Source organism: Aristolochia californica, unplaced genomic scaffold (assembly GCF_029961685.1).
Source record: "Aristolochia californica isolate CCGP_79_NKW_82.1479 unplaced genomic scaffold, dmAriCali1.0.hap1 SCAF_13, whole genome shotgun sequence".
Taxonomy (NCBI): domain Eukaryota; kingdom Viridiplantae; phylum Streptophyta; class Magnoliopsida; order Piperales; family Aristolochiaceae; genus Aristolochia; species Aristolochia californica.
Genome location: NW_027181804.1, coordinates 16365715 through 16392829, shown reverse-complemented (window position 1 = coordinate 16392829; position 27115 = coordinate 16365715).

Here is a 27115-nt window from a genome sequence, read left to right as displayed (position 1 = left end):
ACGCACTAAAAATGAGCACCAAAATCCTTGTTTGGGAAATTCCACTAGTACAACCCCCAAATAATAGCTTGGTGGAATTTTATAGGGAAGAGAATTCAAACTGATCCCAACATGCTTTAAGTGTGGTGGATGTGCATGCCACAAGGATGTTGATGATGGAAGTGGCCCAATGATCCAAAAATTAGGGGGAGTAGAAAAAATTAAATTCTCAAGTGGTTGGATATTTAACCCAGTTTTTGACTATCCTTAAAAATCACGGATACTTTTTTGAATTATCTCTCTTAGCGTTTGTGCATTTCCATTTTGGATGTTCAAATTTTTTTTTTCAGGTAAAAACTTTTAAGTTTTCCCTCTCCCATTTTTCCTCGTACACAAAAAAGAAATAACATCGCAAAAAAAATGAAAATATTAGAGTCCATGTTTGCAAAAAAATTTGAAAACTATAATAAATAGAAAATTATTTCACGCACTAAAAATGAACCCCAAAATCCATGTTTGGGAAATTTTATAGGAAAGACACTTCTAACTAATCCCAACATGCTTTAAGTGTGGTGGATGTGCATGCCACAAGCATGTTGAGGATACAAGTGGCATAATGAACCAAAAATTAGGGGGAGTAGAAAAAATTAAATTCTCAAGTGGTTGGATATTTATGAGAGCCAAGCAACCCACTTTTTGCCTATCCTTAAAAATCACTGATACTTTTTTGGAATTATCATTCTCAGCGTTTGTGCATTACCATTTTGGATGTTCAAATTTTTTTTTTCAGGTCCAAACTTGTGAGTTTTCACTCTCCCATTTTCCCTCGTACATAAAAAAGATATAAGATTGCAACAAAATGAAAATTTTAGAGTTCATGTGTGCAAAAAAAATTGAAAACTATAATAAATAGAAAATTATTTCACGCACTAAAAATGAACCCCAAAATCCATGTTTGGGAAATTCCTCTAGTACAACCCCCTAATAATAGCATGGTGGAATTTTATAGGAAAGAGACTTCTAACTGATCCCAACATGCTTTAAGTGTAGTGGATCTGCATGCCACATGCATGTTGCGGATAAAAGTGACCTAATGATCCAAAAATCAGGGGGAGTAGAAAAAAATAAATTCTCAAGTCGTTGGATAATTACCGGAGCCATACAACCCTCTTTATGCCAATCCTTAAAAATCACATATACTTTTTGGAATTATCACTCTCAGCGTTTGTGCATTTCCATTTTGGATGTTCAAATGTTTTTTTTTCAAGTGCAAACTCTTGAGTTTTCACTCTCCCATTTTTCCCGTAAACAAAAAAGATATAAGATCGCAACAAAATTAAAATTTTAGAGTTCATGTGTGCAAAAAAAATTGAAAACTATAATAAATAGAAAATTATTTCACGCACTAAAAATGAACCCCAAAATCCATGTTTGGGAAATTCCTCTAGTACAACCCCCTAATAATAGCATGGTGGAATTTTATAGGAAAGATACTTCTAACTGATCCCAACATACTTTAAGTGTAGTGGATCTGCATGCCACACGCATGTTGCGGATAAAAGTGACCTAATGATCCAAAAATCAGGGGGAGTAGAAAAAAATAAATTCTCAAGTCGTTGGATAATTACCAGAGCCATACAACCCTCTTTATGCCAATCCTTAAAAATCACATATACTTTTTGGAATTATCACTCTCAGCGTTTGTGCATTTCCATTTTGGATGTTCAAATGTTTTTTTTTCAAGTGCAAACTCTTGAGTTTTCACTCTCCCATTTTTCCCGTAAACAAAAAAGATATAAGATCGCAACAAAATTAAAATTTTAGAGTTCATGTGTGCAAAAAAATTTGAAAACTATAATAAATAGAAAAATATTTCACACACTAAAAATGAACCCCAAAATCCATGTTTTGGAAATTCCACAAGTACAACCCCCTAATAATAGCTTGGTGGAATTTTATAGGAAAGAGACTTCTAACTAATCCCAATAGGCTTTAAGTGTGGTGGATGTGCATGCCACAAGCATGTTGAGGATGCAAGTGGCCTAATGATCCAAAAATTAGGGGGAGTAGAAAAAATTAAATTCACAAGTGGTTGGACATTTACGTGAGCCAAACAACCCACTTTTTGCCTATCCTTAAAAATCACATATACTTTTTGGAATTATCTCTCTCAGCATTTGTGCATTTCCATTTTTGATGTTCAAATTTTTTTTTTTTCAGATCCAAATTTGAGTTTTCATTCTCCAATTTTTCTTCGTAAAAAAAAAATAGATAAAAACAAAATGAAAATTTCAGAGTTCATGTGTGAAAAAAATTTGAAAACTATTATAAATAGAAAATTATTTCACGCACTAAAAATGAACCCCAAATTCCATGTTTGGGAAATTCCACTAGTACAACCCCCCAATAATAGCTTTGTGAAATTTTATAGGAAAGAGATTTTTAACTGATCCCAACTTGCTTTAAGTGTGGTGAATGTGCATGCCACAAGCATGTTGATGATGCAAGTGGCCTAATGATCCAAAAATTAGGGGGAGTAGAAAAAAATAAATTCTCAAGTGGTTGGATAATTACCAGACCCAAACAACCCACTTTATGGCAATCCTTAAAAATCACAGATACTTTTTGGAATTATCACTCTAAGCGTTTGTGCATTTCCATTTTGGATGTTCAAATTTTTTTTTTCAAGTCCAAACTCTAGAGTTTTCACTCTCCCATTTTTCCCCGTAAACAAAAAAGATATAAGATCGCAACAAAATTAAAATTTTAGAGTTCATGTGTGTAAAAAAATTTGAAACCTATAATAAAAAGAAAAATATTTCACGCACTAAAAATGAACCCCAAAATCCATGTTTTGGAAATTCCACAAGTACAACCCCCTAATAATAGCTTGGTGGAATTTTATAGGAAAGAGACTTCTAACTAATCCCAACAGGCTTTAAGTGTGGTGGATGTGCATGCCACAAGCATGGTGAGGATGCAAGTGGCCTAATTATAGAAAAATTAGGGGGAGTAGAAAAAATTAAATTCTCAAGTGGTTGGATATTTACGTGAGCCAAACAACCCACTTTTTGCCTATCCTTAAAAATCACATATACTTTTTCGAATTATCTCTCTCAGCATTTGTGCATTTCCATTTTTGATGTTCAAATTTTTTTTTTCAGATCCAAACTTGAGTTTTCACTCTCCAATTTTTCTTCGTAAACAAAAAAAAAAGATAAAAAATAATTGAAAATTTTAGAGTAGATTGTGAAAAAAAATTTGAAAAAAATAATAAATAGAAAATTATTTCACGCACTAAAAATGAACCCCAAATTCCATGTTTGGGAAATTCCACTAGTACAACCCCCTAATAATAGCTTTGAGGAATTGTATAGGAAAGAGATTTCTAACTGATCCCAACTTGCTTTAAGTGTGGTGAATGTGCATGCCACAAGCATGTTGATGATGCAAGTGGCCTAATGATCCACAAATTAAGGGGAGTAGAAAAAATTAAATTCTCAAGTGGTTGGATATTTACCAGAGCCAAACAACCCACTTTTTGCCTATCCTTAAAAATCACAGATACATTTTGGAATTATCTCTCTCAACGTTTGTGCATTTCCATTTTGGATGTTTAAATTTTTTTTTCAGGTCCAAACTTGTGAGTTTTCACTCTCCCATTTTTCCTCGTAAACAAAAAACATAAAAGATCGCAACAAAATGAAAATATTAGAGTTCATGTGTGCAAAAAAAAATTTTAAAGTATAATAATAAATTGAAAATTATTTCACGATCTAAAAAAGAACCCCAAAATCCTTGTTTCAGAAATTCCACCAGAACAACCCCCTGATAATAGCTTGGTGTAATTTAAAGGAAAGAGACTTCTAACTGATCCCAACATTCTTTAAGTGTGGTGGATGTGCATGCCACAATCATGTTGAGGATGCAAGTGGCCTAATGATACAAAAATTAGGGCGAGCAGAAAAAATTAAATTCTCAAGTGGTTGGATATTTACCAGCACCAAACAACACACTTTTTGCCTATCCTTAAAAATCACTGATACTTTTTGGAATTATCTTTCTCAGTATTTGTGCATTTCCATTTTGGATGTTCAATATTTATTTTTCATGTCCAAACTTGTTAGTTTTCACTCTCCCATTTTTCCTCGTAAACTAATAAGATTTAAAATCGCAACAAAAAGAAACATTTTTGAGTTCATGTGTGCAAAAAAATTTGAAAACTATAATAAATAAAAAATTATTTCTCACACTAAAAATGAACCCCAAAATCCATGTTTGGGAAATTCCACTAGTACAACCCCCTAATAATAGCTTGGTGGAATTTTATAGGAAAGAGACTTCTAACTGATCCCAACATGCTTTAAGTATGGTGGATGTGCATGGCACATGCATGTTGAGGATGCAAGAGGCCTAATGATCCAAAAATTATTGGGAGTGGAAAAAATTAAATTCTCAAGTGGTTGGATATTTACCAGAGCCAAACAACCCGCTTTTTGCCTATCCTTAAAAATCATAGATACTTTTTTGGAATTATCTCTCTCAGCATTTGTGCATTTCCATTTTGGATGTTCAAATTTTTTTTTTCAGGTCCAAACTTGTGAGTTTTCACTCTCCCATTTTTCCTCGTCAATAAAAAAGATATAAGATCGTAACAAAATGAAAATTTTAGAGTTCATGTGTGCAAAAATATTTGAAAAATATAATAAATAGAAAATTATTTCATGCACTAAAAATGAACCCTAAAATCCTTGTTTGGGAAATTCCACTAGTACAACCCCCTAATAATAGCTTCGTGGAATTTTATAGGAAAGAGACTTCTAATTGATCCCAACATGCTTTAAGTGTGGTGGATGTGCATGCCACAAGCATGTTGAGGATGCAAGTGGCCTAATGATCAAAAAATTAAGGGGAGTAGAAAAAATTAAATTCTCAAGTGGTTGGATATTTAATAGAGCCAAACAACCCACTTTTTGCCTATCGTTAAAAATCACAGATACTTTTTGGAATTATCGCTCTCAGAATTTTTGCATTTCTATTTTGGATGTTAAATTTTTTTTTTTTTCATGTCCAATCTTGTTCTCTCCCATTTTTCCACTTAAACAAAAAAGATAAAAGTTCACAAGAAAATGAAAATTTTAGAGTTCATGAGTGCAAAAAAATTTGAAAACTATAATAAATAGAAAATTATTTCACGCACTAAAAATGAACCCCAAAATCCATGTTTGGGAAATTCCACTAGTACAACCCCCTAATAATAGCTTGGTGGAATTTTATAGGAAAGAGACTTCAAACTGATCCCAACATGCTTTAAGTGTGGTGGATGGGCATGCCACAAGCATGTTGAGGATGCAAGTGGCCTAATAATCCAAAAATTAGGGGGAGTAGAAACAATTAAATTCTCAAGTGGTTGGCTATTTACTAGAGCCAAACAACCCACATTTTGGCTACCCTTAAAAATCACAGATACTTTTTGGAATTATCTCTCTCAGCATTTGTGCGTTTCCATTTTGGAAGTTCAAATTTTTTTTTTTCAGTTCCAAACTTGTACTCTCCCATTTTTCCTCGTAAACAAAAAAGATATAAGATTGCAAAAAAATAAAAATTTTAGAGTTCATGTGTGCAAAAAAATTTTAAATTTTAATAAATAGAAAATTATTTAACGCACCAAAAATAAACCCTAAAATCCATGTTTGGGAAATTCCACTAGTACAACCCCCTAATAATAGCTTGGTGGAATTTTATAGGAAAGAGACTTCTAACTGATCCCAACATGCTTTATGTGTGGTGGATGTGCATGCCACAAGCATGTTGAGGATGCAAGTGGCCTAATGATCCAAAAAGTTAGGGGGAGTAGAAAAAATTAAATTCTCAAGTAGTTGGATATGTAAGAGCCAAACAACCCACTTTTTGCCTATCCTTAAAAATCATTGATACTTTTTGGAATTATCTCTCTCAGCATTTGAGCATTTTCATTTTGGATGTTAAAATTTTTTTTTTCAGATACAAACTTGCTCTCTCTCATTTTTCCTTGTAAACAAAAAAGATATAAGATCGCACCAAAATGAAAATTTTAGAGTTCATGTGTGCCAAAAAATTTGAAAACTATAGTAAATAGAAAATTATGTCACGCACTAAAAATGAACCCCAAAATAAATGTTTGGGAAATTCCACTAGTACAACCCCCTAATAATAGCTTGGTGGATTTTTTTAGGAAAGAGACTTCGAACTGATCCCATGCTTTAAGTGTGGTGGATGGGCATGCCACAAGCATGTTGAGGATGCAAGTGGCCTAATGATCCAAAAATTAGGGAGAGTAGTAAAAATTAAATTCTCAAGTGGTTGGATATTTAGCAGAGCTAAACAACCACATTTTGTCTATCCTTAAAAATCACAGCTTCTTTTTGGAATTATCTCTCTCAACATTTGTGCATTTCCATTTTTGATGTTCAAATTTTTTTTTTTAAGGTCCAAACTTGTACTGTCCCATTTTTCCTCGTAAACAAAAAAGATATAAGATCGCAACAAAATGAAAATTTTAGAGTTCATGTGTTAAAAAAAAATTGAAAACTATAATAAATAGAATATTATTTCACGCACTAAAAATGAACCCTAAAATCCATGTTTGGGAAATTACACTAGTACAACCCCCTAATAATAGCTTGGTGGAATTTTATAGGAAAGAGACTTCTAACTGATCCCAACATGCTTTAAGTGTGGTGGATGTGCATGCCACAAGCATGTTGAGGATGCAAGTGGCCTAATGATTCAAAAATTAGGGGGGTAGAAAAAATTAAATTCTCAAGTGGTTGGATATGTAAGAGCCAAACAACCCACTTTTTACCTATCCCTCAAAATCACTGATACTTTTTGGAATTATCTCTCTCAGCATTTGTGAATTTTCATTTTGGATGTTCAAATTTTTGTTTTTCAGATCCAAACTTGTTCTCTCTCATTTTTCCTTGTAAACAGAAAAGATATAGTATCGCGACAAAAAGAAAATTTTAGAGTTCATGTGTGCAAAAAAATTTGAAAATTATAATAAATAGAAAATTATTTCACGCACTAAAAATGAACCCCAAAATCCTATTTGGGAAATTCCACTAGTACAACCCCCTAATAATAGCTTGGTGGAATTTTATAGGAAAGAGACTTCTAACTGATCCCAACATGCTTTAAGTGTGGTGGATGTGCATGCCACAAGCATGTTGAGGATGCAAGAGGCCTAATGATCCAAAAATTATTGGGAGTGGAAAAAATTAAATTCTCAAGTGGTTGGATATTTACCAGAGCCAAACAACCCACTTTTTGCCTATCCTTAAAAATCACAGATACGTTTTTGGAATTATATCTCTCAGCATTCGTGCATTTCGATTGTGGATGTTCAAATTTTTTTTCAGGTCCAAACTTGTTAGTTTTCACTGTCCCATTTTTCTTCGTAAACAAAAAACATATAAGATGGCAACTAAATGAAAATTTTACAGTTCATGTGTGCAAAAAAATTTGAAAACTATAATAAACAGAAAATTATTTCACGCACTAAAAATGAACCCCAAAATCCATGTTTGGGAAATTCCACTAGTACAACCCCCTAATAATAGCTTGGTGGAATTTTATAGGAAAGAGATTTCAAACTGATCCCAACATGCTTTAAGTGTGGTGGATGGACATGCCACAAGCATGTTGAGGATGCAAGTGGCCTAATGATCCAAAAATTAGGGGGAGTAGAAATAATTAAATTCTCAAGTGGTTGGATATTTACCAGAGCCAAACAACCCACATTTTGTCTATCCTTAAAAATCACATATACTTTTTGGAATTATCTCTCTCAGCATTTGTGCATTTCCATTTAGGATGTTCAAATTTTTTTTTTCATGTCCAAACTTGTACTCTCCCGTTTTTCCTCGTCAACAAAAAAGATATAAGATCGCAACAAAATGAAAATTTTAGAGTTCTTGTGTGCAAAAAAATTTGAAAATTATAATAAATAGAAAATTATTTCACGCACCAAAAATGAACCCTAAAATCCATGTTTGGGAAATTCCACTTGTACAACCTCCTAATAATAGCTTGGTGGAATTTGATAGGAAAGAGACTTCTAACTGACCCCAACATGCTTTAAGTGTGGTCGATGTGCATGCCACAAGCATGTTGAGGATGCAAGTGGCCTAATGATCCAAAAAATTAGGGGGAGTGGAAATAATTAACTTCTCAAGTGGTTGGATATGTAAGAGCCAAACAACCCACTTTTTGCCTATCCTTAAAAATCACTGATACTTTTTTGAATTATCTCTCTCAGCATTTGAGCATTTTCATTTTGGATGTTGAAATTTTTTTTTCTGATCCAAACTTGTTCTCTCTCAAATTTACTCGTAAACAAAAAAGATATAATATCGCACCAAAATGAAAATTTTAGAGTTCAAGTGTGCAAAAAAATTTGAAAACTATAGTAAATAGAAAATTATTTCACGCCCTAAAAATGAACCCCAAAATAAATGTTTGGGAAATTCCAATAGTACAACCCCCTAATAATAGCTTGGTGGAATTTTGTGGGAAAGAAACTTCGAACTAATCCCATGCTTTAAGTGTGGTGGATGGGCATGTCACAAGCATGTTGAGGATGCAAGTGGCCTAATGATCCCAAAATTAGGGGGACTAGAAAAAATTAAATTCTCAAGTGGTTGGATATTTACCAGAGCCAAACAACCCACATTTTTCCTATCCTTAAAAATCAAAGCTACTTTTTGGAATTATCTCTCTCAGCATTTGTGCATTTCCATTTTTGATGTTCAATTTTTTTTTTAAGGTCCAATCTTGTACTCTCCTATTTTTCCTCGTAAACAAAAAAGATATAAGATCACAACAAAATGAAAGTTTTAGAGTTCATGTGTTAAAAAAAATTGAAAACTAAAATAAATAGAAAATTATTTCACTCGCTAAAAATGAACCCTAAAATCCATGTTTGGGAAATTACACTAGTACAACCCCCTAATAATAGCTTGGTGGAATTTTATAGGAAAGAGACTTCTAACTGATCCCAACATGCTTTAAGTGTGGTGGATGTGCATGCCACAAGCATGTTGAGGATGCAAGTGGCCTAAAGATCCAAAAATTAGGGGGGTAGAAAAAATTGAATTCTCAAGTGGTTGGATATGTAAGAGCCAAACAACCCACTTTTTGCCTATCCCTAAAAATCATTGATACTTTTTGGAATTATCTCTCTCAGCATTTGTGCATTTTCATTTTCGATGATCAAAATTTTTTTTTTCAGATCCAAACTTGTTCTCTCTCATTTTTCCTCGTAAACAGAAAAGGTATAAGATCACAACAAAATGAAAATTTTAGAGTTCATGTGAGCAAAAAAATTTGAAAACTGTAATAAATAGAAAATTATTTCACGCACTAAAAATGAACCCCAAAATCCATATTTGGGAAATTCCACTTGTACAATACCCTAATAATAGCTTGGTGGAATTTTGTAGGAAAGAGACTTTGAACTGATCCCATGCTTTAAGTGTGGTGGATGTGCATGCCACAAGCATGTTGAGGATGCAAGTGGCCTAATTATCCAAAAATGAGGGGGAGTAGAAAAAATTAAATTCTCAAGTGGTTGGATATTTACCGGAGCCAAATAACCCTCTTTTTACCTATCCTTAAAAATCACATATACTTTTTGGAATTATCTCTCTCAGCATTTGTGCATATCAATTTTGGATATTCAAATTTTTTTTTTCGGGTCCAAAGTTGTGAGTTTTCACTCTCCCATTTTTCCTCGTAAACAAAAAAGATATAAGATCGCAAGAAAATGAAAATTTTAGAGTTCATGTGTGCAAAAAAATTTGAAAACTATAATAAATAGAAAATTTTTTCACGCACTAAAAATAAACCCCAAAATCCATGTTTGGGAAATTCCACTAGTACAACCCCCTAATAATAGCTTGGTGGAATTTTATAGGAAAGAGACTTCTAAATGATCCCAACATGCTTTATGTGTGGTCGATGTGCATGCCACAAGCATGTTGGGGATGCAAGTGGCCTAATGATCCAAAATTTTGGGGCAGTAGAAAAAATTAAATTCTCATGTGGTTAGATATTTACCTGAGCCAAACAACCCACTTTTTACCTATCCTTAAAAATCACAGATACTTTTTGGAATTATCTCTCTCAGCATTTGTGGATTTCCATTTTGGATGTTCAAAATTTTTTTTTTTGTGGTCCAAACTTGTGAGTTTTCACTCTCCCATTTTTCCTCGGAAATAAAAAAGATATAAGATCACCACAAAATGAAAATTTTGGAGTTCATGTGCGCAAAAAAATTTGGAAACTATAATAAATAAAAAATTAATTCTCGCACTAAAAATGAACCCACAATCCATGTTTGGGAAATTCCACTAGTACAACCCCCTAATAATAGCTTGGTGGAATTTTATAGGAAAGAGACTTCTAACTTATCCCAACATGCTTTAAGTGTGGTGGATGTGCTTGCCACAAGCATGTTGAGGATGCAAGTGGTCCAATGATCCAAAAATTAGGAGGAGTAGAAAAAAATTAATTCTGAAGTGATTGGATATTTAGGAGAGCCAAACAGCCCAATTTTTGCCTATCCATAAAAATCACAGATAATTTTTGGAATTATCTATCAGCAGTTGTGCATTTCCACTTTGGATGTTCATATTCTTTTTTCAGGTCCAAACTTGTGAGTTTTCACTCTCCCATTTTTCCCCGTAAACAAAAAAGATAGAAGATCGCAACAAAATGAAAATTTTTGAGTTCATGTGTGCAAAAAACTTTCAAGCTATAATAAATAGAAAATTATTTCTCGCTCTAAAAATGAACCCCAAAATCCTTGTTTGGGAAATTCCACTAGTACAACCCCCTAATAATAGCTTTGTGGAATTTTATAGGAAAGAGACTTCTAACTGATCCCAACATACTTTAAGTGTTGTGGAAGTGCAAGCCACAAGCATGCTGAGGATGGAAGTGCCCTAATGAGCCAAAAAATAGGGGGAGTAGAAAAAATTAATTTTTCAAGTGGTTTTATTTTTACCAGAGCCAAACAACCCACTTTTTACCTGTCCTTAAAAATCACAGATACTTTTAGGAATTATCTCTCTCAGCATTTGTGCTTTTCCATTTTGGATGTTCAAATTTTTTTTAGGTCCTACTTGTGAGTTTTCTCTCTCCCATTTTTCCTCGTAAACAAAAAAGATATAAGATCGCAACAAAATGAAAATTTTAGAGTTCATGTGTGCAAAAAAAATTGAAAACTATAATAAATAGAAAATTATTTCAGGAACTAAAAATGAACCCCAAAATCCATGTTAGGGAAATTCCACTAGTACAACCCCCTAATAATAGCTTGGTGGAATTCTATAGGAAAGAGACTTCTAACTGATCCCAACAAGCTTTAATTGCGGTGGATGTGCATGCCACAAGCATGTTGGGGATGCAAGTGGCCTAATGATCCAAAAATGAGGGGGAGAAGAAAAAATTAAATGCCCAAGTGGTTGGATATTTACCAGAGCCAAACAACCCACTTTTTGCCTATCCTTAAAAATCACAGATACTTTTTCGAATTATCTCTCTCAGCATTTGTGCATTTCATTTTTGGATGTTCAAATTTTTTTTTTCAGGTCCAATCTTGGGAGTTTTCACTCTCCCATTTTTCCTCGTAAACAAAAAAGATATAAGATAGCAACAAAATGAAAATTTTAGAGTTCATGTGTGCAAAAAAAATTGAAAACTATAATAAATAGAAAGTTATTTCATGCACTAAAAATGAACCCCAAAATCCATGTTTGGGAAATTCCACTAGGACAACCCCCTAATAATAGCTTGGTTGAATTTTATTTGAATGAGACATCTAGCTGATCCCAAAATGCTTTAAGTGTGGTGGATGTGCATGCCACAAGCATGTTGGGGATTCAAGTGGCCTAATGATCCAAAATTTAGGGGGAGTAGAAAAAATTAAATTCTCAAGTGGTTGGATATTTACCAGAGCCAAACAACCCACTTTTTGCCTATCCTTAAAAATTACAGATACTTTTTGGAATTATCTCTCTCAGCATTTGTGCATTTCCATTTTGGATGTTCAATTTTTTTTTTCAGATCCAAATTTGTGAGTTTTCACTCGGCCATTTTTCCTCGTAAACAAAAAAGATATAAGATCGCAACAAATGAAAATTTAAGAGTTCATTTGTGAAAAGAAATTTGAAAACTATAACAAATAGAAAATTATTTCACCCACTAAAAATGAACCCAAAAATCCATGTTTGGTTAATTCCGCTAGTACAACCCCCTAATAATAGCTTGGTGGAATTTTATAGGAAAGAGACTTGTAACTGATCCCAACACGCTTTATGTGTGGTGGATGTGCATGCCACAAGCATGTTGAGGATGAAAGTGGCCTAATGATCAAAAAATTAGGGGGAGTTGAAAGAATAATATTCTCAAGTGGTTGGATATTTACCAGATCCAAACAACCCACTTTTTGCCGATCCTTAAAAATCACAGATACATTTTGGAATTCTCTCTCTCAGCATTTGTGCATTTCCATTTTGGATGTTCAAATTTTTTTTTTCAGTTCCAAACTAGTGAGTTTTCACTCTCCCATTTTTCCTCGTAAAAAGCAAGATATAAGATTGCAACAAAATGAAAATTTTAGAGTTGATGTGTGCAAAAAAATTTGAAAACTATAATAAATAGAAAATTATTTCACGCACAAAAAATGAACCCCAAAATCAATGTTTGGGAAATTCCACTAGTACAACCCCCTAATAATAGCTTGGTGGAATTTTATAGGAAAGAGACTTCTAACTAATCTCAACATGCTTTAAGTGTGGTGGATGTGCATGCCACAAGCATGTTGAGAATGCAAGTGGCCTAATGATACAAAGATTACGGGGAGTAGAAAAAATTAACTTCTCAAGTGGTTGGATATTTACCAGAGCCAAACAAACTACTTTTTGCTTATCCAAAAAAATCACAGATACTTTTTGGAATTATCTCTCTCAGCATTTGTCCATTTCCCTTTCGGATTTAAAATTTTTTTTTCAGGTCCAAACTTGTGAGTTTTCACTCTCCCATTTTTCTCGTAAAAAAAAAAGATATAAGATCGCAACAAAATGAAAATTTTAGAGTTCATGTGTGCAATAAAATTTGAAAACTACAATAAATTGAAAATTATTTCACGCTCTAAAAATGAACCCCCAAATCCATGTTTGGGAAATTCCACTAGTACAACCCCCAAATAATAGCTTGATGGGATTTTATAGGAAAGTGACTTCTAACTGATCCCAACATGCTTTAAGTGTGGGGGATGTGCATGCCACAAGCATGTTGGGGCTGCAAGTGGCCTAATGATCCAAAAATTAGGGGGAGTAGAAAAAATTAAATTCTCAAGTGGTTGGACATTTACCAGAGCCAAACAACCCACTTTTTGCGTATCCTTGAAAATCACTGATACATTTTGGAATTATCTCTCTCAGCGTTTGTGCATTTCCATTTTGGGTGTTCAATTTTTTTTTTCAGGTCCAAACTTGTGAGTTTTCACTCTGCCATTTTTCCTCGTAAACTAATAAGATATAGAATCGCACAAAAAAGAAACATATTTGAGTGCATGTGTGCAAAAAAATTTGAAAATTATAATAAATAGAAAATTATTTCACGCACTAAAAATGAACCCCAAAATCCATGTTTGGGAAATTCCACTAGTACAACCCCCTAATCATAGCTTTGTGGAATTTGATAGGAAAGAGACTTCTTACTGATCCCAACATGCTTTAAGTGTGGTGGATGTGCATGCCACAAGCATGTTGAGTATGCAAGTGGCCTAATGATCCAAAAATTAGGGGGAGTGGAAAAAATTAAATTCTCAAGTGGTTGGATATTTACCTGAGCCAAACAACCCACTTTTTGCCTACCCTTAAAAATCACAGATACTTTTTGGAATTATCACTTTCAGCATTTGTGCATTTCCATTTTGGATGTTCAAATTTTTTTTTTTTCAGGTCCAAACTTGTACTCTTCCATTTTTCCTCGTAAACAAAAAAGATATAACATCGCCACAAAATGAAAATTTTAGAGTTCATGTGTGCAAAAAAATTTGAAAACTATAATAAATAGAAAATTATTTCACGCACTAAAAATGAACCCTAAAATCCATGTTTGGGAAATTCCACTAGTACAACCCCCAAATAATAGCTTGGTGGAATTTTATAGGAAAAAGACTTCTAACTGATCCCAACATGCTTTAAGTGTGGGGGATGTGCATTCCACAAGCATGTTGAGGATGCAAGTGGCCTAACCATCCAAAAATTAGGGGGAGTGGAAAAAATTAATTTCTCAAGCGGTTGGATATTTACCAGAGCCAAAGAACCCACTTTTTGCCTATCCTTAAAAATCATAGATACTTTTTGAAACTATCTCCCTCAGCATTTGTGCATTTCCATTTTGGATGTTCAAATTTTTTTTTTTCAGGTCCAAACTTGTACTCTCCCATTTTTCCTCGTAAACAAAAAAGATATAAGATCGCCACAAAATGAAAATTTTAGAGTTCATGTGTGCAAAAAAATTTGAAAACTATAATAAATTGAAAATTATTTCACGCACTAAAAATGAAAGCTAAAATCCATGTTTGGGAAATTCCACTAGTACAACCCCCTAATAATAGCTCGGTGGAATTTTATAGGAAAGAGACTTCTAACTGATCCCAACATGCTTTAAGTGTGGTGGATGTGCATGCGACAAGCATGTTGAGGATGGAAGTGGCCTAATGATCCAAAAATTAGGGGGAGTAGAAAGAATTAAATTCTCAAGTGGTTGGATATGTAAGAGCCAAACAACCCAATTTTTGCCTATCCTTAAAAATCACAGATACTTTTTGGAATTATCTCTCTCAGCATTTGTGCACTTTCATTTTGGATGATCAAATGTTTTTTTTTAGATCCAAACTAGTTCTCTCTCATTTTTCATCGTAAACAAAAAAGATATAAGATCGCAACAAAATGAAAATTTCAGAGTTCATGTGTGAAAAAAAATTTCAAAACTATAATAAATAGAAAATTATTTCACGCACTAAAATTGAATCCCGAAATCAATCTTTGGGAAATTCCACTAGTACAACCCCCTAATAATAGCTTGATGGGATTTTATAGGAAAGAGACTTCTAACTGATCCCAACATGCTTTAAGTGTGGTGGATGTGCATGCCACAAGCATGGTGGGGATGCAAGTGGCCTAATGATCCAAAAATTACGGGGAGTAGAAAAAATTTAATTCTCAAGTGGTTGGATATTTATAAGAGCCAAACAACCCACCTTTTGCCTATCCTTAAAAATCACAGATACATTTTGGAATTAATTCTCTCAACGTTTGTGCATTTCCATTTTGGATGTTCAATTTTTTTTTTCAGGTCCAAACTTGTGAGTTTTCACTCTCCCTTTTTTCGTCGTAAACTAATAAGATATAAAATCGCAACAAAAAGAAACATTTTTGAGTTCATGTGTGCAAAAAAATATGAAAACTATACTAAATAGAAAATTATTTCACGCACTAAAAATGAACCCCAAAATCCATGTTTGGGAAATTCCACTAGTACAACCGCCTAATAATAGCTTGGTGGAATTTTATAGGAAAGAGACTTCTAACTGATCCTAACATGCTTTAAGTGTGGTGGATGTGCATGCCACAAGCATGTTGATGATGCAAGTGGCCTAATCATCCAAAAATTAGGGGGAGCGGAAAAAATTAAGATCTCAAGTGGTTGGATATTTACCAGAGCCAAACGTCACACTTTTTGCCTATCCTTAAAAATCACAGATACTTTTTGGAATTCTCTCTCTCATCATTTGTGCATTTATATTTTGGATGTTCAAATTTTTTTTTTTCAGGTCCAAACCTGTGAGTTTTCACTCTCCCATTTTTCCTCGTTAACAAAAAAGATATAAGATCAAAACAAAAGGAAAATTTTAGAGTTCATGTGTGCAAAAAAAATTGAAAACTATAATAAAAGACAATTATTTCACGCACTAAAAATGAACCCTAAAATCTATGTTTGGGAAATTCCACTAGTACAACCACCTAATAATAGCTTGGTGGAATTTTATAGGAAAGAGACTTCTAACTGATCCCAACATGCTTTAAGTGTGGTGGATGTGCATGCCACAAGCATGTTGAAGATGCAAGTGGCCTAATGATCCAAAAATGAGGGGGACTAGAAAAAATTAAATTCTCAAGTGGTTGGATATTTTACCAGAGCCAAACAACCCACTTTTTGCCTATCCTTAAAAATCACATGTACTTTTTGGAATTATCTCACACAGCATTTTTGCATTTCTATTTTGGATGTTAATTTTTTTTTTCAGGTCCAAACTTGACCTCTCCCATTTTTCCACGTAAACAAAAAAGATAAAAGTTCACAACAAAATGAAATTTTTAGAGTTCATGTGTGCAAAAAAATTTGAAACCTATAATAAATTGAAAATTATTTTACGCACTAAAAATGAACCCCAAAATCCATGTTTGGGAAATTCCACTAGTAGAACCCCCTAATAATAGCTTGGTGGAATTTTATAGGAAAGAGACTTCTAACTGATCCCAGCATGCTTTAAGTGTGGTGGACCACAAGCATGTTGAGGATGCAAGTGGCCTAATGATCAAAAAATTAGGCGGAGTAGGAAAAATTAAATTCTCAAGTGGTTGGATATTTACCAGAGCCAAACAACCCACATTTTGCCTATCCTTAAAAATCACTGATGCTTTTTGGTATTATCTCTCTCAGCATTTGTGCATTTCCATTTTGGATGTTAAAATTTTTTTTTTCAGTTCCAAACTTGTACTCTCCCATTTTTCCTCGTAAACAAAAAAGATATAAGATCGCAACAAAATAACAATTTTAGAGTTCATGTGTGCAAAAACATTTGAAAACTGTAATAAATAGAAAATTATTTCACGCACTAAAAATGAACCCTAAAATCCATGTTTGGGAAATTCCACTAGTACAACCCCCTAATAATAGCTTGGTGGAATTTTATAGGAAAGAGGCTTCTAACTGATCCCAACATGCTTTAAGTGTGGTGGATGTGCATACCACAAGCATGTTGAGGATGCAAGTGGCCTAATGATCCAATAATTAGGGGGAGAAGAAAAAATTAAATTCTCAAGTGGTTGGATATCTAAGAGCCAAACAACCCACTTTTTGCATATACTAAAAAATCACTAATACATTTTGGAATTATCTCTCTTAGCATTTGTGCATTTCCATTTTGGATGTTCAAATTTTTTTTTTTTCAGATCCAAATTTTTTCTTTTCCTCGTAAACAACAAAGATATAAGATTGGAACAAAAAGTTGAAAATTATAATAAATAGAAAATTATTTCACGCACTAAAAATGAACCCAAAAATCCATGTTTGGGAAATTCCACTAGTACAACCCCCTAATAATAGCTTGGTGGTATTTTATAGGAAAGAGACTTCGAACTGATCCCATGTTTTAAGTGTGGTGGATGTGCATCCCACAAGAATGTTGAAGATGCAAGTGGCCTAATGATCCAAAAATTAGGAGGAGTAGAAAAAATTAAATTCTCAAGTGGTTGGATATTTACCTGAGCCAAACAACCCTCTTTTTGCCTATCCTTAAAAATCACATATACTTTTTGGAATTATCTCTCTCAGCATTTGTGCATTTCCATTTTGGATGTTCAAATTTTTTTTTTCAGGTCCACACTTGTGAGTTTTCACTCTCCCATTTTTCCTCGTAAACAAATAAGATATAAGATAGCAAAAAAATGAAATTTTAGAGTTCATGTGTGCAAAAAAATTTGAAAACTATAATAAATAGAAAATTATTTCACGCACTAAAAACGAACCCCAAAATCCATGTTTGGGAAATTCCACTAGTACAACCCCCTAATAATAGCTTGGTGGAATTTTATAGGAAAGAGACTTCTGACTGATCCGTACATTCTTTAAGTGTGGTGGATGTGCATGCCACAAGCATGTTTAGGATGCAAGTGGTCTACTGATCCAAATATTAGGGGGAGTAGAAAAAATTAAATTCTCAAGTGGTTGGATATTTACCAGAGCCAAACAACCCACTATTTTCCTATCCTTAAAAATCACAGATACGTTTTGGAATTATCTCTCTCAGCATATGTGCATTTCCATTTTGGATGTTCAAATTTTTTTTTTCAGGTCCAAACATGTGAGTTTTCACACTCCCATTTTTCCTCGTAAACAAAATAGATATAAGATAGCAACAAAATGAAAATTTTAGAGTTCATGGGTGCAAAAAAAAAATTGAAAACTATTATAAATAGAAAATTATGTCATGCACTAAAAATGAACCCCAAAATTCTTGTTTGGGAAATTCCACTAGCCCAACCCGCTAATAATAGCTTGGTTGAATTTTATAAGAAAGATACTTCTAACTGATCCCAACATGCTTTAAGTGTGGTGGATGTGCATGCCACAAGCATGTTGAGGATGCAAGTGGCCTAATGATCCAAAAATTAGGGGGAGTAGAAAAAATTAAATTCTCAAGTGGTTGGATATTTACCAGAGCCAAACAACCCACTTTTTGCCTATCGTTAAAAAGTAAAGATACTTTTTGGAATTATCTGCCTCAGCATTTGTGCATTTCCATTTTGGATGTTCAAATTTTTTTTTCTGGTCCAAACTACTGAGTTTTCACTCTCCCATTTTTCCTTGTAAACAAAAAAGATATAAGATCGCAACAAAACAAAAAATTTAGAGTTTATTTGTGCAAAAAAAATTTGAAAACTATAATAAATTGAAAATTATTTCACGCACTAAAAATGAACCCAAAAATCCATGTTTGGGAAATTCCACTAGTTCAACCCCCTAAAAATAGCTTGGTGGAATTTTATAAGAAAGAGACTTCTGACTGATCCCAACGTACTTTAAGTGTGGTGGATGTGCATGCCACAAGCATGTTGAGGATGCGAGTGGCCTAATGATCCAAAAATTAGGGGGAGTAGAAAAAATTAAATTCTCAAGTGGTTGGACATTTACCAAAGGCAAACAACCCACTTTTTGCCAATCCTTAAAAATAACAGAAACTTTTTGGAATTATCTCTCTCAGCATTTGTGCATTTCCATTTTGGATGTTCAAATTTTTTTTTTCAGGTCCAAACTTGTGAGTTTTCTCTCTACCATTTTTTCGCGTAAACAAAAAAGATATAAGATCGCAACAAAATGAAAATTTTGGAGTTCATGTGTGCAAAAAAAAAATTGAAAACTATAATAAATAGAAAATTATTTCACGCACTAAAAATGAACCCCATAATCCATGTTTGGGAAATTCCACTAGTACCACCCCCTAGTAATAGCTTGGTGGAATTTTATAGGAAAGAGACTTCTAACTGATCCCAACATGCATTAAGTGTGGTGGATGTGCATGCCACAAGCATGTTGAGGATGCAAGTTGCCTAATGATCCAAAACTTAGGGGGAGTTGAAAAAATTAAATTCTAAAGTGATTGGATATTTACCAGAGCCAAACAACCCACTTTTTACCGATCCTTAAAAATCACAGATACTTTTTTGAATTATCTCTCTCAGCATTTGTGCGTTTCCATTTTGGATGTTCAAATTTTTTTTTTTCAGGTCCAAACTTGTGAGTTTTCTCTCTACCATTTTTTCGCGTAAACAAAAAAGATATAAGATCGCAACAAAATGAAAATTTTGGAGTTCATGTGTGCAAAAAAAAAATTGAAAACTATAGTAAATAGAAAATTATTTCACGCACAAAAAATAACCCCAAAATCCATGTTTGGTAAATTCCACTAGTACAACCCCCTAATAATAGGTTGGTTGAATTTTATAAGAAAGTGGCTTCTAACTGATCCCAACATGCTTTAAGTGTGGTGGATGTGCATTCCACAAACATGTTGAGGATGCAAGTGGCGTAATGATCCAAAAATTAGGAGGAGAAGAAAAAGTTAAATTCTCAAGTCGTTGGATATTTACCAGAGCCAAACAACCCACTTTTCGCCTATCCTTAAAAATCAGAGATACTTTTCCGAATTATCTCTCTCAGGATTTGTGCATTTCCATTTTGGATGTTCAAATTTTTTTTTTTCAGGTCCAAACTTGTACACTCCAATTTTCCCTCGTAGACAAAAAAGATATAAGATCCCAACAAAACGAAAATTTTAGAGTTCATGTGTGCAAAAAATATTTGAAATCTATAATAAATCAAAAATTATTTCATGCACTAAAAATAAACCCCAAAATCCATGTTTGGGAAATTCCATAGTACAACACCCTAAATATAGCTTGGTGGAATTTTATAGGAAAGAGGCTTCCAACTGATCCCATCATGCTTTAAGTGTAGTGGAAGTGCATGCCACAAGCATGTTGAGGATGCAAGTGGCCTAATGATCCAAAAATTAGGGGGAGTAGAAAAAATTAAATTCTCAAGTCGTTGGATATTTACCAGAGTCAAACAACCCACTTTTCGCCTATCCTTAAAAATCATAGATACTTTTCCGAATTATCTCTCTCAGCATTTGTGCATTTCTATTTTGGATGTTCAAAATTTATTTTTTCAGGTCGAAACTTGTGAGTTTTCACTCTCCCATTTTTCCTCGTAGTAAAAAAAGATATAAGATCGCAACAAAATGAAAATTTTGGAGTTCAAGTGTGCAAAAAAAATTTGACAACTATACAAAATAGAAAATTATTTCACGCACTAAAAATAACCCCAAAATCCATGTTTGGGAAATTCCACTAGTACAACCCCCTAATAATAACTTGGTCGAATTTTATAGGAAAGAGCCTTCTAACTGATCCCAACATGCTTTAAGTGAGGTGGATGTGCACACCACAAGCATGTTGAGGATGCGAGTGCCCTATTGATCCAAAAATTAGGGGGAGTAGAAAAAATTAAATTCTCAAGTGGTTGGATATTTACCAGAGCCAAGCAACCCAATTTTTGCCTACCCTTAAAAACCACAGATACTTTTTGGAATTATCTCCCTCAGCATTTGTGCATTTCCATTTTTGGAGGTTCAAATGTTTTATTTTTTCAGGTCCAAACTTGTACTCTCCCATTTTTCCTTGTAAACAAAAAAGATATAAGATCGCAACAAAACGAAAATTTTAGAGTTCATGCGTGCAAAAAAAATTTGAAAACTATAATAAATAGAAAATTATTTCACATACTAAAAATGAACCCCAAAATCCATGTTTCGGAAATTCCACTAGTACAACCCCCTAATAATAGCTTGGTGGAATTTTATAGGAAAGAGACTTCTAACTGATCCCAACATGCTTTAAGTGTGGTGGTTGTACATGCCACAAGCATGTTGAGGATGCAAGTGGCCAAGTGATCCAAAAATTTGGGAGAGTAGAAAAAATTAAATTCTCAAGTGGTTGAATATTTACCAGAGCCAAACAACCCACTTTTTCCCTAACCTTAAATATCACAGATATTTTTTTGAATTATCTCTCTCAACATTTGTGCATTTCCATTTTGGATGTTGAAATTTTTTTTTCTGGTTCAAATTTGTACTCTCCCTTTTTTCCTCGTAAACAAAAAAGATATAAGATTGCAACAAAACGAAAATTTTAGAGTTCAGGGACGCAAAAAAAGATTAAAAATTTTAATAAATAGAAACTTATTTCACTCACTAAAAATGAACCCCAAAATCCATGTTTGGTAAATTCCACTAGTACAACCCCCTAATAATAGCTTGGTGGAATTTTATAGGAAAGAGACTTCTAACTGATCCAGACATGCTTTAAGTGTGGTGGATGTGCATGCCACAAGCATGTTGAGGATGCAAGTGGCCTAATGATCCAAAAATTTTGGGGAGTAGAAAAAATTAAATTCTCAAGCGGTTGGATATTTACTAGAGCCAAACAACCCACTTTTTGCCTATCCTTAAATATCATACATACTTTTTTGAATTATATCTTTCAAGATTTGTGCATTTCCATTTTGGATGTTCAAATTTTTTTTTCAGGTCCAAACTTGTGAGTTTTCACTCTTCCATTTTTCCTCGTAAACAAAAAAGATATAAGTTCACAACAAAATGAAAACTTTTAGAGTTCAAGTGTGCAAAAAAAATTGAAAACTGTAATAAATAAAAAATTATTTCTAGCCCTAAAAATGAACCCCAAAATCCATGTTTGGGAAATTCCACTAGTACCCCCTAATAATAGCTTGGTGGAATTTTATGGGAAAGAGACTTCTAACTGATCCCAACTTGCTTTAACTGTGGTGGATGCGTATGCTAGAGGCATGTTGAGTATTCAAGTGGCCTAATGATCCAAAAATTAAGGGGAGTAGAAAAAATTAAATTCTCAAATGGTTGGATATTTACCAGAGCAAAACAACCCACTTTTTGCCTATCTTTAAAAATCACGGATACTTTTTTGAATTATCTCTCTCTGCATTTGTGCATTTCCATTTTGGAAGTTCAAATTTTTTTTTTCCGGTCCAAACTTGTGAGTTTTCACTCTTCCATTTTTCCTCGTAAACAAAAAAGATATAAGATCACAACAAAATGAAAAATTTTAGAGTTCAAGTGTGCAAAAAAATTTGAAAACTGTAATAAATTAAATATTATTTCTAGCACTAAAAATGAACCCCAAAATCCATGTTTGGGAAATTCCACTAGTACCCCCTAATAATAGCTTGGTGGAATTTTATAGGAAAGGGACTTCTAACTGATCCCAACATGTTTTAAGTGTGGTGGATGTGCATGCCACAAGCATGTTGAGGATGAGAGGGGCCTAATGATCCAAAAATTAGGAGGAGTAGAAAAAATTAAATTCTCAAGTGGTTGGATATTTACCGGAGCCCAACAATCCATTTTTTGCCTATCCTTAAAAATCATAGATACTTTTTGGAATTATCTCTCTCAGCATTTGTGCATTTACATTTTGGATTTTCAATTTTTTTTTTCAAGTCGAAACTAGTGAGTTTTCACTCTCCCATTTTCCTCGTAAACAAAAAACATATATGATCGCGACAAAATGAAAAATTTTAGAGTTCATGTGTGCAAAAAAATTTGAAAACTATAATAAATCAAAAATTATTTCACGCACTAAAAGTGAACCCCAAAATCCATGTTTTGGAAATTCCACTAGTACAACCCCCTAATAGCTTGGTGAAATTTTATAGGAAAGAGACATCTAACTGATCCCAACATGCTTTAAGTGTGGTGGATGTGCATGCCACAAGCATGTTGAGAATGCAAGTGGCCTAATGATCCAAAAATTTGAGGGAGTAGAAAAAATTAAATTCTCAAGTGGTTGGATATTTACCAGAGCCAAACAGCCCACTTTTTGCCTATCCTTAAAAATCACAGATACTTTTTGGAATTATCTCTCTCAGCATTAGTGCATTTCCATTTTGGATGTTCAACTTTTTTTTTCCGGTCCAAACTTGCGAGTATTCACTCTCCCAGTTTTCCTCGTAAAGAAAAAGATATAAGATCGCAACAAAATGAAAATTTTAGAGTTCATGTGTGCAAAAAAAATTGAAAACTATAATAAATAAATAATTATTTCACGCACTAAAAATGAACCCCAAAATCCATATTTGGGAAATTCCACTACTACAACCCCCTAATAATAGCTTGGTGGAATTTTATAGGAAAGAGACTTCTAAGTGATCCCAACTTGCTTTAAGTGTGGTGGATGTGCATGCCACAAGCATGTTGAGGATGCAAGTGGCCTAATGATGCAAAAATTAGGGGAGTAGAAAAAATTAAATTTTCAAGTGGAAGGATGTTAACCAGAGCCAAACAGCCCACTTTTTGCCTGTCGTTAAACATCATAGATACTTTTTGGAATTATCTCTCTCACCATTTGTGCATTTCCATTTTGGATGTTCAATTTTTTTTTCAGGTCCGAACACTTGAGTTTTCACTCTCCCATTTTTCATCGTAAACAAAAAAGATTTAAGATTGCAACAAAATGAAAATTTTAGAGTAGATGTGTGCAAAAAAAATAGAAAACTATAATAAATAGAAAATTATTTCACACACTAAAAGTGAGCCCCAAAATCCATGTTTGGGAAATTCCACTAGTACAACCCCAGAATAATAGCATGGTGGAATTTTTTAGGGAAGAGACTTCTAACTGATCCCAACATGCTTTAAGTGTGGTTGATGTGCATGCCACAAGCCTGTTGAGGATGCAAGTGGCCTAATGATCCAAAATTTAGGGGGAGTAGAAAAAATTAAATTCTCAAGTGGTTGTATATTTACCAGAGCCAAACAACCAACTTTTTGCCTATTCTTAAAAATCACACATACTTTTTCGAATTATCTTTCTCCGCATTTGTGCATTTCCATTTTGGATGTTCAATTTTTTTTTTCAGGTTCAAACTTGTGAGTTTTCACTCTCCCATTTTTCCTCATAAACTAAAAAGAATTAAGATCGTAAAAAAATTAAAAATTTTAGAGTTCAAGTTTGCAAAAAAAATTGAAAAAAATAATAAATAGAATATTATTTCAAGCACTAAAAATGAATCCCAAAATCCAAGTTTGGGAAATTCCACTAGTACAACCCCCTAATAATAGCTTGGAGGAATTTTATAGGAAAGAGACTTCGAACTGATCCCAACATACTTTAAGTGTGGTGGCTGTGTATGCCACAAGCATGTTGAGGATGCAAGAGGCCTAAAGATCCAAAATTTAGGGGGAGTAGAAAAAATTAAATTCTCAAGTGGTTGGATATTTACCAGAGCCAAACAGCCCAATTTTGGCCTATCCTTAAAAATCACAGAAACTTTTTGGAAATATCTCTCACAGCATTTGTGCATTTCCATTTTGGATGTTCAATTTTTTTTTCAAGTCCAAACTTGTGAGTTTTCACTATCCTATTTTTCCTCGTAAACAAAAAAGATATAAGATCGCAACAAAATGAAAATTTTAGAGTTCATGTGTGCAAAAAATTTGAAAACTATAATAAATAGAAAATTATTTCACGCACTAAAAATGAACCCCAAAATCCATGTTTCGGAAATTCCACTAGTACAACCCCCTAATAATATCTTGATGGAATTTTAAAGGAAAGAGATTTCTAACTGATCCCAACATGCTTTAAGTGTGGTGGATGTGCAGTCCAGAAGCATGTTGAGGATGCAAGTGGCCTAATGATACAAAATTATGGGGAGTAGAAAAAACTAAATTCTCAAGTGCTTGGATATTTACCAGAGCCAAACAACCCACTTTTTGCCTATCCTTAAAAATCACAGATACTTTTTGGAATTACCTCTCTTAGCATTTGTGTATTTCCATTTTGGTTGTTCAATTTTTTTTTCAGGTCCAAACTTGTGAGTTTTCACTCGCCCATTTTTCCTTGTAAACAAAAAAGATATAAGATTGCAACAAAATGAAAATTTTGGAGTTCATGTGAGCAAAAAAATTTGAAAACTGTAATAAATTAAATATTATTTCACGCACTAAAAATGAACCCCAAAATCCATGGTTGGGAAATTCCACTAGTACCCCCTAATAATAGCTTGGTGGAATTTTATGGGAAAGGGACTTCTAACTGATCCCAACATGTTTTAAGTGTGGTGGATGTGCATGCCACAAGCATGTTGAGGATGAGAGGGGCCTAATGATCCAAAAATTAGGAGGAGTAGAAAAAATTAAATTCTCAAGTGGTTGGATATTTACCGGAGCCCAACAATCCATTTTTTGCCTATCCTTAAAAATCATAGATACTTTTTGGAATTATCTCTCTCAGCATTTGTGCATTTACATTTTGGATTTTCAATTTTTTTTTCAAGTCCAAACTAGTGAGTTTTCACTCTCCCATTTTCCTCGTAAACAAAAAACATATAAGATCGCAACAAAATGAAAAATTTTAGAGTTCATGTGTGCAAAAAAATTTGAAAACTATAATAAGTCAAAAATTATTTCACGCACTAAAAATGAACCCCAAAATCCATGTTTTGGAAATTCCACTAGTACAACCCCCTAATAATAGCTTGGTGGAATTTTATAGGAAAGAGACATCTAACTGATCCCAACATGCTTTAAGTGTGGTGGATGTGCATGCCACAAGCATGTTGAGAATGCAAGTGGCCTAATGATCCAAAAATTTGAGGGAGTAGAAAAAAATAAATTCTCAAGTGGTTGGATATTTACCAGAGCCAAACAGCCCACTTTTTGCCTATCCTTAAAAATCACAGATACTTTTTGGAATTATCTCTCTCAGCATTAGTGCATTTCCATTTTGGATGTTCAACTTTTTTTTTCCGGTCCAAACTTGCGAGTATTCACTCTCCCATTTTTCCTCGTAAAAAAAAAGATATAAGATTGCAAAAAAATGAAAATTTTAGAGTTCATGTGTGCAAAAAAAATTGAAAACTTTAATAAATAAAAAATTATTTCACGCACTAAAAATGAACCCCAAAATCCATGTTTGGGAAATTCCACTACTACAACCCCCTAATAATAGCTTGGTGGAATTTTATAGGAAAGAGACTTCTAAGTGATCCCAACTTGCTTTAAGTGTGGTGGATGTGCATGCCACAAGCATGTTGAGGATGCAAGTGGCCTAATGATCCAAAAATTAGGGGAGTAGAAAAAATTAAATTCTCAAGTGGAAGGATGTTAACCAGAGCCAAACAGCCCACTTTTTGCCTGTCGTTAAACATCATAGATACTTTTTGGAATTATCTCTATCACCATTTGTGCATTTCCATTTTGGATGTTCAATTTTTTTTTCAGGTCCGAACACTTGAGTTTTCACTCTCCCATTTTTCATCGTAAACAAAAAAGATTTAAGATTGCAACAAAATGAAAATTTTAGAGTAGATGTGTGCAAAAAAAATAGAAAATATAATAAATAGAAAATTATTTCACACACTAAAAGTGAGCCCCAAAATCCATGTTTGGGAAATTCCACTAGTACAACCCCCGAATAATAGCATGGTGGAATTTTTTAGGGAAGAGACTTTTAACTGATCCCAACATGCTTTAAGTGTGGTGGATGTGCATGCCACAAGCCTGTTGAGGATGCAAGTGGCCTAATGATCCAAAATTTAGGGGGAGTAGAAAAAATTAAATTCTCAAGTGGTTGTATATTTACCAGAGCCAAACAACCAACTTTTTGCCTATTCTTAAAAATCACACATACTTTTTCGA